The 13,001-nt window shown below is 40.4% G+C and overlaps 1 protein-coding gene across 5 annotated transcripts in view; it reads left to right on the top strand.

Moving 5' to 3' along the window:
• The window catches only part of GCNT1 (glucosaminyl (N-acetyl) transferase 1), a 66,846-nt gene that overhangs the window by 13,879 nt on the left and 39,966 nt on the right, over positions 1–13,001 (top strand). The window lies entirely within an intron of this gene.

The raw sequence follows: 13,001 nt of genomic DNA, 5'->3' as shown, positions 1-13,001 counted from the left end.
AGATCTTTAATTCATTTTGCGTTTATTTTTGTGTATGGTGTTAGGGAGTGTTCTAATTTCATTCTTTTACATGTAGCTGTCCAGTTTTCCCAGCACCACTTATTGAAGAGGCTGTCTTTTCTCCATTGTATATGCTTGCCTCCTTTATCAAAAATAAGGTGACCATATGTGCGTGGGTTTATCACTGGGCTTTCTCTCCTGTTCCATTGATCTATATTTCTGTTTTTGTGCCAGTACCATACCATACTGTCTTGATTACTGTAGCTTTGTAGTATAGTCTGAAGTCCGGGAGCCTGATTCCTCCAGCTCCATTTTTCTTTCTCAGGATTGCTTTGGCTATTCGGGGTCTTTTGTGTCTCCATACAAATTGTGAAATTTTTTGTTCTAGTTCTGTGAAAAATGCCATTGGTAGTTTAATAGGGATTGCATTGAATCTGTAGGTTGCTTTGGGTAGTATAGTCATTTTCACAATGCTGATTTTTCCAATCCAAGAACATGATATATCTCCCATCTGTTGGTATCATCTTTAATTTCTTTCATCAGTGTCTTATAGTTTTCTGCATACAGGTCTTTTGTCTCCTTAGGTAGGTTTATTCCTAGGTATTTTATTCTTTTTGTTGCAGTGGTAAATGGGAGTGTTTCCTTAATTTCTCTTTCAGATTCTTCATCATTAGTGTATAGGAATGCAAGAGATTTCTGTGCATTAATTTTGTATCCTGCTACTTTACCAAATTCATTGATTAGCTCTAGTAGTTTTCTGGTAGCATCTTTAGGATTCTCTATGTATAGTATCATGTCATCCGCAGACAGTGACAGCTTTACTTCTTCTTTTTCCGATTTGGATTCCTTTTATTTCTTTTTCTTCTCTGACTGCTGTGGCTAAAACTTCCAAAACTATGTTGAATAATAGTGGTTAGAGTGGGCAACCGTGTCTTGTTCCTGATCTTAGAGGAAATGGTTTCAGTTTTTCACCATTGAGAATACCCATTGGCTGTGGGTTTGTCATATATGGACTTTATTATGTTGAGGTAAGTTCCCTCTATGCCTACTTTCTTGGGGGGGTTTTTATCATAAATGGGTGTTGAATTTTGTCGAAAGCTTTTTCTGCATCTATTGAGATGATCATGTGGTTTTTATTCTTCAATTTGTTAATATGGTGTATCACATTGATTGATTTGCGTATATTGAAGAATCCTTGCATTCCTAGGATAAACCCCACTTGATCATGGTGTATGATCCTTTTAATGTGCTGTTGGATTCTGTTTGCTAGTATTTTGTTGAGGATTTTTGCATCTATGTTCGTCAGTGATATTGGCCTGTAGTTTTCTTTCTTTGGGACATCTTTGTCTGGTTTTGGTATCATGGTGATGGTGGCCTCGTAGAATGAGTTTGGGAGTGTTCCTTCCTCTGCTATATTTTGGAAGAATTTGAGAAGGATAAGTGTTAGCTCTTCTCTAAATGTTTGATAGAATTTGCCTGTGAAGCCATCTGGTCCTGGGCTTCTGTTTGTTGGAAGATTTTTAATCACAGTCTCAATTTCAGTGCTTGTGATTGGTCTGTTTATATTTTCTCTTTCTTCCTGGTTCAGTCTTGGAAGGTTGTGCTTTTCTAAGAATTTGTCCATTTCTTCCAGGTTGTCCATTTTATTGGCATATAGTTGCATGTGTAATCTCTCATGATCCTTTGTATTTCTGCAGTGTCAGTTGTTACTTCTCCTTTTTCATTTCTAATTCTATTGATTTGAGTCTTCTCCTTTTTATTTCTTGATGAGTCTGGCTAATGGTGTATCAATTTTGTTTATCTTTTCAAAGAACCAGCTTTTAGTTTTATTGATCTTTGCTACTGTTTCCTTCATTTATTTTTCATTTATTTTTCATTTATTTCTGATCTGATCTTTATGATTTCTTTCCTCCTGCTAACTTTGGGGTTTTTTTGTTCTTTCTTTAGTTGCTTTAGGTGTAAGGTTAGGTTGTTTATTTGAGATATTTTGTTTTTTAAGGTAGGATTGTATTGCTATAAAGTTCCCTCTTAGAACTGCTTTTGCTGCATCCCATAGGTTTTGGGTCATCGTGTTTTCATTGTCATTTGTTTCTAGGTATTTTTTGATTTCCTCTTTGATTTCTTCAGTGATCTCTTGGTTTTTAAGTAGTGTATTGTTTAGCCTCCTTGTGTTTGTATTTTTTACAGATTTTTTCCTGTAATTGATATCTAGTCTTATAGCATTGTGGTTGGAAAAGATACTTGATATGATTTCAGTTTTCTTAAATTTACCAAGGCTTGATTTGTGACCAAAGATATGATCTATCCTGGAGAATGTTCCATGAGCACTTGAGAAGAACGTGAATTCAGTTGTTTTTGGCTGGAATGTCCTATAAATATCAATTAAGTCCACCCTGTTTAATGTATCATTTAAAGCTTGTGTTTCCTTATTTATTTTCATTTTGGATGATCTGTCCATTGGTGAAAGTGGGGTGTTAAAAGTCCCCTACTATGATTGTGTTACTGTCGATTTCCCCTTTTATGGCTGTTAGAACTTGCCTTATGTATTGAGGTGCTCCTATGTTGGGTGCATAAATATTTACAATTGGTATATCTTCTTCTTGGATTGATCCCTTGATCATTATGTAGTGTCCTTCTTTGTCTCTTATAATAGTCTTTGTTTTAAAGTCTATGTTGTCTGATATGAGAATTGCTATTCCAGCTTTTTTTTGATTTCCTTTTGCATGGAATGTCTTTTCCCATCCTCTCATTTTTGGTCTGTATGTGTCCCTAGGTCTGAAGTGAGTCTCTTGTAGACAGCATATATACTGGTCTTGTTTTTGTATCCATTCAGCCAGTCTGTGTCTTTTGGTTGGAGCATTTAATCCATTTACATTTAAGGTACTTATCGATATGTATGTTCCTATTACCATTTTCTTAATTGTTTTGGGTTTGTTATTGTGGGTCTTTTCCTTCTTTTGTGTTTCCTGTCTAGAGAAGTTCTTTAAGCATTTGTTGTAAAGCTGGTTTGGTGGTGCTGACTTAGCTTTTGCTTGTGTGTAAAGGTTTTAATTTCTCTGTTGAATCTCAATGAGATCGTTGCTGGGTAGAGTAATCTTGGTTGTAGGTTTTTCCCTTTCATCACTTTAAGTATGTCCTGCCACTCCCTTCTGGCTTGCAGAGTTTCTGCTGAAAGATCAGCTGTTAACCTTATGGGGATTTCCTTATATGCTATTTGTTGTTTTTCCCTTGCTGCTTTTAATATTTTTTCTTTGTATTTAATTTTTGATCATTTGATTAATATGTGTCTTGGCGTGTTTCTCCTTAGATTGTCCTGTATGGGACTCTCTGCGCTCTCTGGAGTTGATTAACTATTTCCTTTCCCATATTAAGGAAGTTTTCAACTATAATCTCTTCAAATATTTTCTCAGTCCCTTTCTTTTTCTCTTCTTCTTCTGGGACCCCTATAATTCGAATGTTGGTGCGTTTAATGTTGTCCCAGAGGTCTCTGAGACTGTTCTCGATTCTTTTCATTCTTTTTTCTTTATTCTGCTCTGCAGTAGTTATTTCCACTATTTTATCTTCCAGGTCACTTATCTGTTCTTCTGCCTCAGTTATTCTGCTATTGATTCCTTCTAGAGGATTTTAAATTTCATTTATTGTGTTGTTCATCATTGTTTGTATACTCTTTAGTACTTCTAGGTCCTTGTTAAACGTTTCTTGTATTTTCTCCATTCTGTTTCCAAGATTTTGGATCATCTTTACTAGCATTACTCTGAATTCTTTTTCAGGTAGACTGCCTATTTCCTCTTAATTTGTTTGGTCTTTTGGGTTTTTACCTAGCTCCTTCATCTGCTATGTTTTGCTTTACTTACTGTGTTTGGGGTCTCCTTTTCGCAGGCTGCAGGTTCATAGTTCCTGTTGTTTTTGGTGTCTGTCCCCAGTGGGTAAGGTTGGTTCAGTGGCTTGTGTAGGCTTCCTGGTGGAGGGGACTGGTGCCTGTGTTCTGGTGGATGAGGCTGGATCTTGTCTTTCTGGTGGGCAGGACCGTGTCTGGTGGTGTGTTTTGGGGTGTCTGTGACTTTTTTATGATTTTAGGCAGCCTCTCTGCTAATGGGTGGGGTTGTGTTCCTGTCTTGCTAGTTGTTTGGCATAGGGTGTCCAGCACTGTATAGCTTGCTGGTCGTTGAGTGGAGCTGGGTCTTAGCGTTGAGGTGGAGATCTCTGGGAGAGCTTTCGCCATTTGATATTACGTGGAGCTGGGAGGTCTCTGGTGGACCAGTGACCTGAACTTGGTTCTCCCACCTCAGCGACTCAGGCCTGACATCCGTTCGGAGCACCAATACCCTGTCAGCCACACGGCTGAGAAGAAAAGGGAGAAAAAAAGAAATAAAGAAAGAAAAATAAAGTGTAATAAAATAATTAATATAAAAAATAATTATTAAAAATAAAAAAGTTAAAATTAATAAAAAAAAGAAAGAAAAGAGAGAAAGAAGATAGCAACCGAACCAAAAAACAAATCCTCCAATGATAACAAGCACTAAAAACTATACTAAAAAAAGAAAAAATGGACAGACAGAACCCTAGGACAAATGGTAAAAGCAAAGCTGTACAGGCAAAATCACACACAGAAGCATACACATACACACTCACAAAAAGAGAAAAAGGGAAAAATATATATATATCGTTGCTCCCAAAGTCCACCTCCTCAATTTGGGATGATTCCTTGTCTATTCAGGTATTCCACAGATGCAGGGTACATCAAGTTGATTGTGGAGATTTAATCCGCTGCTCCTGAGGCTGCTGGGAGAAATTTGCCTTTCTCTTCTTTGTTCGCACAGCTCCCGGGGTTCAGCTTTGGATTTGGCCCCGCCTCTGCGTGTAGGTCGCCTGAGGGCATCTGTTCTTCACTCAGACAGGACGGGGTAAAGGAGCAGCTGCTTCCGGGGCTCTGGCTCACTGAGCCCGGGGGGAGGGAGGGGTACAGATGCGGGGCGAGCCTGCAGGCGGCAGAGGCCAGCGTGACGTTGCACCAGCCTGAGGCGCGCCGTGTGTTCTCCCTGGGGAAGTTGTCCCCGGATCACGGGACCCTGGTAGTGGCGGGCTGCACAGGCTCCCGGGAGGGGAGGTGTGGATAGTGACCTGTGCTTGCACACAGGCTTCTTGGTGGTGGCAGCAGCAGCCTTAGCACCTCATGCCCGTCTCTGGGGTCCGCGCTGATAGCCGGGGCTTGCGCCCATCTCTGGAGCTTGTTTAGGCGATGCTCTGAATTCCCTCTCCTTGCGCACCCCGAAACAATGGTCTCTTGCCCCTTAGGGAGCTCCAAACCTTTTCCCGGACTCCCTCCTGGCTAGTTGTGGTGCACTAGCCCCCTTCAGGCTGTGTTCACGCTGCCAACCCCAGTCCTCTCCCTGCGATCCGACCTCCGAAGCCCGAGCCTCAGCTCCCAGCCCCCGCCCACCCAGGCGGGTGAGCAGACAAGCCTCTTGGGCTGGTGAGTGCTGGTCGGCCCTGATCCTCTGTGCGGGAATCTCTCCGCTTTGCCCTCTGCACCCGTTTCTGCGCTCTCTTCCGTGGCTCCGAAGCTTCCCTCCCCCCGCCCCATCTTTGCCAGTGAAGGGTCTTCCTAGTGTGTGGAAACTTTTCCTCCTTCACAGCTCCCTCCCACTGGTGCAGGTCCCATCCCTATTCTTTTGTCTCTGTTTGTTCTTTTTTCTTTTGCCCTACCCAGGTATGTGGGGAGTTTCTTGCCTTTTGGGAAGTCTGAGATCTTATGCCAGCATTCAGTAGGTGTTCTGTAGGAGTTGTTCTATATGTAGATGTATTTCTGATGTATTTGTGGGGAGGAAGGTGATCTCCACATCTTACTCCTCCACCATCTTGAAGGTCTCCAAATTATTATTATTTTAACCAGCAAAGAAGCTGAAACTTGGAGAGTTTAAGGCCTTATGAAAGCGTGAGTTGGTGGATGATGGTGTCCAGTGTTTGAACTGGGTAGTCTGGCTTTCGAGTTGAAATCTTTGCTACCAGACTCTCCTTCCTCTCACATGTAAACATACTGGAGAAAATATTGAGCCACTAGTAATCAAAGAAATAGAAAAGGAAACCTCTCTGATGTATCATTTTACAGTTACAGTAGGTCAAAAATAATTATACAGTATATGAATAGGTAACACATAGTTAAGATAATTCTAGAGTACATATAGAGAAAATGATACTCAGATGTTAGGGTACTCAGATATTTACTCAGTATAAGTAAATACCATAGTCCATTTGAAAGGCAATCAAGAGCCATAGAAATTTATAGATTTTGATCCAAGCGTCCTCCTGGAATTCCAAGGAAAAGCAAAGATACGAGTATATTCAAACATGTCCATCGCTCATGTTTATATCAGTATAATTTGGAAATACCCTTTAGTATCCAGCCACAAGGCACACACTAATTGGGGCAGAAACAATGAAGACATTTTGATATCCATTGAATGAAAAAAGCAGAACAGAACACTGAATCCCAGCTGCTGTCGCATCTGAGCACAAATGTAAAACAGTCGTGCCCCTGGATAGGCATCAGAAAGGAACACGTAAATGACATGTAGCTGGACTGAGACTCTACACAGCTTTTCGTTTGTTCAGAGATTATTGTTACCGTCATGCTTTGCAAACCTGTCAGTATTTAACCGGAGCTTATGTTGGAGCACTGGGGCCATTTTATCTCAATTTACAATTAAAAACAATTCCTGAAGTGAAAATTAAAAATTCACGTATTACAAAAGTGAATAAGTACCTCTCTGCCCCGCCTCCCCAGACTAAAAGATGATCACTAAATGGTTTTGGGTACGTGCCTCTCAGATTTTTCCAGTGCACATTTACGATATGTTTGGAGGCTTCTTTTTTTAATGGGTTTATTTTGTACAGACTAAAGTGCAACTCATCTCTGAGTGCCAGTTCATGTCAAAAACCGTTTTCTGTGTTATTACGTAGAGAATTCCTTCATTCTTGACTTGGGCAATAATTTCAAATTCAACAACTGCGCTTAAGTGTAATTTAGATAAAATGATGGATAAAGGTTGCCCCTCAAGTTTATGAAGCTACGTAAAGGGAGTGTTCAGAGCTCCGCTCACAAATGGGTATCTGAGGGTTGAAGACGTTGTTCTGATGTATCTTTGGTCTGAAGCCTTCAGGAGGAGAGTTTGTCATAGTTATACCCGAGGGAAGAATTGGAAGGTTCTGGGACTCCTTGTAAGGTGAGGAGGTAGGGTGAGGTATAATTCGAAGCTTTTAATAACTAGATCCAGTGTTGTTCTTGGCTGGAAAGTGAGACTGTTCTGCTCCCTCTTCTCTCTCCCCAGAGTCAGTTGTGGGTTGAGTCTCACCTCACTTCTTTCCTGCTGGTAAGCTAGAGTAGATAAACAGCAGATGCTCATCAGAGCAGCTAAAGTCTCAGTTTCTTTAACTGTTAGAAAAATGTATGTAAAAAGAACTTGCTAACTCTTAACATTAAAACTTTCCTTAATTCTGCAGTAACTTCAATTGTAAGAGCACCATCAATTTAATATCAATTTTCAAGGAAATTATAAAAAACCACCATAGTAATGAACACATAGTGTATATAAGTGCATCAAATGCCTATCAATTTCAAAACTATCAATGTGAGAAAAAATAAGTTCTCAGACTTGCGGAAATACAGTCCGATTAAGATTTTGTCTTGCATTGGGACTTACCTGTCATCCTCTGCTCTCTCGACTCTCAGCTCAGTCAGTGCTCAGCCTTCCCATCCCTCGTCCCTGTCCATCATACATCTGCTGAGGAGCAGCAAAGTGCTTTATCACTCAAAAGTAGGGGTCCTCTAACCGAACTCGTCTGCTCTAGTGCATAGGTGAGGAGACTGAAGTGCAGAAAGGTTAAGAAAGGTAGGTCAATCCTGAAGACGGGATGAGAGCCACCCAGCATGAGGCCAGTCGTTTGGGGTTTCTTTATAGATATTCATTCTGTGAGACCCAACACAGAGTGCTTTGAATTCATGTTACACTCATCGACAGACTATAATTTGGAGCATTTAAGTACTGTACTTTAGTTTCTTTATCTGGAAAAGACTGAGTTAGAAGGCACATTTAACAAAAAGCATCCAAGATACCGCCCTACCTTTTTTGGGTGGAAGGGAGTGGATTTTGCAATATTTAGGCTTGTTTTTTTCATTCTTTGGGTCCTTACTGGTTGAATAAGCCTATGCAAGGCCTAGGGAGCAGTGTGAGTGGAGGGGGTAGGAAAGAAGGCTGAGGCTGGACCCTGATTACTAGGAGCTGAACAAGCGTGTGCCTGGATTAGTTCAGAGATGGGGTTATGTGGAATTAAGTGAGCGGTGATGGTGGTAACCCTTGTTTATTGAGGAACTGATGCATACTAATCACTGTTAGTTGCTTTATAGGTTTTTTTAAAAATCATCACCAACCAAATAAAGAGGGTATTATGAGCTTCATTTTTTAAAATTTATTTATTTTTATTTTTGGCTGTGTTTGGTCTGCTTTGCTGCGCGCGGGCTTTCTTCTAGTTGCGGTGCACAGGCTTCTCATTGCGGTGGCTTCTTTTGTTGCAGAGCATGGGCTCTAGGCATTCAGGCTTCAGTAGTTGCGTCACACGGGCCCAGTAGTTGTGGTTCATGGGCTATAGAGCACAGGCTCAGTAGTTGTGGCGCACGGGCTTAGTTGCTCCGCAGCATGTGGGATTTTCCTGGACCAGGGCTCGAACCCGTGTCCCCTGCATTGGCAGGTGGATTCCTAACCACTGCGCCACCAGGGAAGCCCGAGCTTCATTTTTCAGATGAGGAAACTAAGGCTCAGAGAGGTTAGGTAGCTTGCTGAAGCCAGTCATCAGGACGTCGCATGGTTAGGATTTATACTTGCTTGTGTTTGACTTCACACTGCTGTTTTGCTCTGTGGCTTCTGATAGTGAATGATGTTGGATTTCAGATAAGGGGGCAGTCACTGTGGTTCAGAAAAGGGACCAAGTGCAAGAGGTTGAGCTGGTTTTAACCTGTTGAAGAAATTGGGCAAAGAGAGCACTTCTCATTCTTGTTAATAGTTAGCTGTATATTCTTCTGTATGGATTGAGACTATTTGCTCTGACAATTACATTTAGCAAGCCAAAAATCCAGACAGGTGGTATGACCTGGAATTTTGGGAATTCTTCTAAAAGCAAGAGGGAATCTAGTATTTTATAACTAGAATTTTTGGAACCTAGGAAGCATTTAAACCCTAGAGTATTTAAAATTGGGATTGTTCAAAAAAATCTGGGACCTATGGGCTTCATGAGGAGTGGGTGGGACAGAAACTTGGGCCGCTATTAAGATGTCTCTGCTTAAGAATTCTTCTTGCTGGCTGACCTTGCCAACCGTGTACACTCTGAGTGCTAGTTTTCTCATCGTTAACATTAAGAGTGAGCAAAATGAACCTTAAAGTACCTTTGAAATCTAAAATTTGTTTCCAAAAAACTGTGGTGCTCTATTCAGTATTATAAACTACCTAGTATTCAATTTTTAAAAATAAGGAAAGAAAGAAAGAAAAAAGTTTATTACTCTTCAGTCTGCAATTTTGAAAGTGAACAATGAGATCTTTTATACTTATTTTGGTGTGTAGTAGTAATGAGGTTGAAGATTTCTTCAAAAAACAAACTCTGCGTGTGTCTGTGTGTGTGTGCGCGCGTGCATAAATAGATGTATTTCTGTTCAGATCTATCAAGGTCAGCCTCTGCGAATGAACTTACTGCCTTAGAGGACAGGCTTTTCCCATTTCAAAGTTAGTTTAGCCGATACTCATACTTTAAAGAAATTGGGATAACACTACAGCCGTAAGAAACACACTGGTTTTTGAGAGGGAGCCAGACAGATGATCTTTGTTCTTTATCTCCAAATTTTCATGGCATGAAACTTTAAAAGGTCTGTCTTTGTGTGTTCAGGCAGCCTGCATCACTGCCTGTACTCCTGATAAATTTCTTTTAAGTTAAAAAGCCTCTTCTAAGTAACGTTTTTGCCTAAATGTACTCACCTACTCTAAAGGTGTCAAGGTGTAAGCCAGCAGCATATTTTTAAAAATCATAACAGCTTAAAAAAAATAACCCTCAAGTTTAAAACTGCATCACCGATGGAGTCAGGAAAAATTCAGTGACACTAAGTATATTCACAGTGTTGTGCACCCGTCTGCACTGTCCATTTCCAGACCTTTTCATCATCCCAAACAGAAACTCTGTACTCATTAAGCAATAGCTTCTCCTTTCCCCCTTGCACTGCCCCTGGTGACCTCTATTTTACATCTCTGTGAATTTAATTACTCTAGGTACCTCCCTCCTGTAAGTGGAATAATACGGTATTTGTGTTTTTGTGACTGGCTTACTCATTTAATGTAGATGAACATAGCATGTGTCAGAATTTCATTCCTTTTGAAGGCTGAAGAATATTCCATACACACACACACACACCCACACCCACACACCCACACACAAACACACACCCCATTTTATCATTTGCTTTTCCTAATTACTAATATAATGCATTAATTCTGATATTTTAGTACAGTCATGGGCATTCTTTTGGCTTTTAAGGGAACGGGTACAACTTGTGTGGGTAAACCCAAATAGTGAGTTTCAAGGGACACATAATTGTAGAATCCTGTTGGAATTGACCAGCCTTATCCACCTGCATTTATTTCCTCGTGAGCTGGAGCCAGTGTTTTCAAGCCCTGCTGCTTCTTCAGCCGCGGGCCCCTCTCTGGTGGCCAGAGGACACAGACAGCTAAACATAGTGGGAAGGAGAGGCCCTCAGCTCATTTATTCTGATGCATTGTGTCTGGTCCTGCTGGTGCCCTCATCCCCTCCCCGACTTTTCTTTTTTGACTCCATGAATATATATGTCTAGGTTCTTGGAAAAAGGACTTAGGCCAGTTATTAAGTCTTCTTTCACCCTTTCAGGCTATCATTGAGTATTTAAAGAGAGATTCAGATGAAGAGCTTTGGTCTTTATTCTCAGACATTCGGAGTGAGAGTGTGTGTGTGTGTGTGTGCGCGCGTAAGGGGTGTATAAGGAAAAGAAGGCATTCAGAGAACAAACCAGTCTACTCTCTGGTCTCTGTGTACTTATTGTTTGCCTTACATTTGCAAAGGAAATTTCCAGAACAGTGTTTTGGTTCTTCTCAAGTTTCCTTCCTTTCAGGGGATGGTTTGAGCATTTTCAGTATTACTGAGCAAAGCTCATTTGATAGATGAGGAGCCATCCTAGGGGAGGACAGAGCTGGCCCTGGAAAGAGGCTGCCACCACCACTGCTTCTGTGCAGGACTTTTCTACAGCCTTCTGAGCTGCTTCTCAGAAGGGCTTTTTATTATGAGTGAGAATTGTAATTATTTGGGGCATGTATGTGTCTCCTGTTTATCATCACTCTTTTGATTGCTTTACTGAAATCTTGACTTAGTTTCCACAGATGTACTTTAAAATCTATTCATTGTTGTGGTTCACTGTAACTGAGAAAACAGACCTTGTGTCATAATAGAATATGAAAGGAGGTCTCTAGGGTTATGGAACCTGAGTGGTAAACAGCTGATATCTCTTGTTCACCTTCCTTTTCTTTTTTCTCTTTTTAATTTATTTTTTTATACTGCAGGTTCTTATTAGTCATCACTTTTATACACATCACTGTATACATATCAATCCCAATCTCCCAATTCATCACACACACACACCCCACCCCCGCCACTTTACCCCCTTGGTGTCCATACGTTTGTTCTCTACATCTGTGTCTCTGTTTCTACCCTGCAAACCGGTTCATCTGTACCATTTTTCTAGGTTCCACATATATGCGTTAATGTACGATATTTGTTTTTCTCTTTCTGACTTACTTCACTGTGTATGACAGTCTCTAGATCCATCCACATCTCTACAAATGACCCAATTTCGTTCCCTTTTATGGCTAAGTAATATTCCATTGTATATGTGTGCCACATCTTCTTTATCCATTCGTCTGTTGATGGGCATTTAGGTTGCTTCCATGACCTGGCTGTTGTAAATAGTGCTGCAATGAACATTGGGGTTCATATGTCTTTTTTTTAATTATGGTTTTCTCTGGGTATATGCCCAGTAGTGGGATTGCTGGGTCATATGGTAATTCTATTTTTAGTTTTTTAAGGAACCTCCATACTGTTCTCCATAGTGGCTGTATCAATTTACATTCCCACCAACAGTGCAAGAGGGTTCCCTTTTCTCCACACCCTCTCCAGCATTTGTTGTTTGTAGATTTTCTGATGATACCCATTCTAACTGGTGTGAGGTGATACCTCACTGTAGTTTTGATTTGCATTTCTCTAATAATTAGTGATGTTGAGCAGTTTTTCATGTGCTTCTTGGCCATCTGTATGTCTTCTTTGGAGAAATGTGTATTTAGGTCTTCTGCCCATTTTGGGATTGGGTTTTTTTTTAATTAGTGAGCTGAATGAGCTGTTTATATATTTTGGAGATTAATCCTTTGTCCATTGATTCATTTGCAAATATTTTCTCCCATTCTGAGGGTTGTCTTTTCATCTTGTTTATGGTTTCCTTTGCTGTGCAAAAGCTTTGAAGTTTCATTAGTCCCATTTGTTTATTTTTGTTTTATTTCCATTACTATAGGAGGTGGATCAAAAAGGATCTTGCTGTGATTTGTGTCAAAGAATATTCTTCCTATGTTTTCCTCTAAGAGCTTTATAGTGTCCGGTCTTACATTTAGGTCTCTAATCCATTTTGAGTTTATTTTTGTGTATGGTTTTAGGGAGTGTTCTAATTTCATTCTTTTACATGTAGCTGTCCAGTTTTCCCAGCACCAGTTGTTGAAGAGGCTGTCTTTTCTCCATTGTATATCCTTGCCTCCTTTGTCATAGATTAGTTGACCATAGGTGCGTGGGTTAATCTCTGGGCTTTCTATCTTGTTCCATTGATCTATATTTCTGGTTTTGTGCCAGTACCATATTGTCTTGATTACTGTAGCTTTGCAGTATAGTCTGAAGTC

This window comes from Balaenoptera physalus (genome assembly GCF_965194825.1).
Source record: "Balaenoptera physalus genome assembly, chromosome: 7".
NCBI lineage: Eukaryota > Metazoa > Chordata > Mammalia > Artiodactyla > Balaenopteridae > Balaenoptera > Balaenoptera physalus.
This window is presented reverse-complemented; position numbering and strand designations above follow the sequence as displayed.